This window comes from Schistocerca nitens, chromosome 6, assembly GCF_023898315.1.
Source record: "Schistocerca nitens isolate TAMUIC-IGC-003100 chromosome 6, iqSchNite1.1, whole genome shotgun sequence".
Taxonomy (NCBI): domain Eukaryota; kingdom Metazoa; phylum Arthropoda; class Insecta; order Orthoptera; family Acrididae; genus Schistocerca; species Schistocerca nitens.
In genome coordinates, this window is record NC_064619.1 from 394,339,857 (window position 1) to 394,341,220 (window position 1,364).

Below are 1,364 nucleotides of genomic sequence, written 5' to 3' on the forward strand. Positions count from 1 at the left end.
GTTCCAAACTCAACTCTCCAACGTCGGCGTACCGCACTCACATTCTCTGTTTTCCAGAAACACTTAAGCACCCATTTCCGTTGTTCAAAAGATAGCGCCATGTTTGCTTACAATCCTGAAACAAAAGAAAGCATTATTACGTTTTTCACCGCCTTCTAAATGATTACCCATAAAAATTGTATTTCTCTCTCCTTTAATTAAATAGATATTCTGTTTCAAAGAGTGTATGCATTATTTTGGGACACCCTGTAGATAAGGGAATAGGCCTGTCTTGACCATATGGACGTTAATACTATACGTAAAGTGCATTGGCAGTTCTGTGTATTCTGTGTGGCAAACGTACTTTGGATGAATCCCAATTTATTTGTATTTTGGGGTACATGATGTCGTCCTAAGCTCCAGGTATTTTATGACTATGACTGAATCTGAAAACCAGTCGCTATTGATATGTTCTACCATGATTATGACTCATTTTATTTATGTTTATTGGCCCAATTACCTCCATAGCATTAATAGATATGTGTATAGCACTCCGTCTTCAGGCCACAAGTGGCCCATCGCGACCATCCGACCGCCGTGTCATCCCCAGGCGAGGATGCGGATAGGAGGGGCGTGTGGTCAGCACACCGCTCTCCCGGTCGTTTTGATGGTTTTCTTTGACTGGAGCCGCTACTATTCGGTCGAGTAGCTCCTCAGTTAGCATCACGAGGCTGAGTGCACCCCGAAAAATGGCAACAGCACATGGCGGCCCGGATGGTCACTCATCCAAGTGCCGGCCACGTCCGACAGCGCTTAACTTCGGTGATCTGACGGGAACCGGTGTAACCACTGCGGCAAGGCCGTTGCCCAATAGATATGTGTAACATACATTAAAATAATGGACATGTGGTATGTACAATTTTAAATTTTAAAGTAAGTAATTCATGAAGTGCTGACTGAAATATTACATATGTCTATTGCTTAATAAAATTGTCTGCTGCTATTATGAACTATGTCCATGCCAGCCAAAACATTACATATTGTGATTCTTGAAATTTTCCCGACATGAAGAATATTACACTAATTTTTGAGACTGCAGTCAGAAGACGACTTCTTGTCACGATATTTCAGCTGACAGTCATTCAGTCATCTTGAGGTGCGTGTTTTGCACTGGAGATTGCTTGTTCACATCGCTAATTTCATACGATAAACTGGCGCGGAGACGCATGCACAAAGGCACCCGCTAGATGAGCGACCTCTGTCGAGTTTCGCGATCCCTTCGAATATAGTTCCATCTATGGCGCGCAGGTGCGTGCGTAATGGTGATACTAGGGGCGCGCTCTTTGTCGGAATGCATGCAAACTGCAATTCAGATATCAAATTAA

At 43.4% G+C, this 1,364-nt stretch overlaps 1 pseudogene; it reads right to left on the bottom strand.

Annotated features, from left to right (window-relative positions):
• Positions 1-729: 729 nt before the first annotated feature.
• On the bottom strand, positions 730-847 carry LOC126263909 (5S ribosomal RNA; annotated as a pseudogene).
• Between the last annotated feature and the right edge of the window lie 517 nt (positions 848-1,364).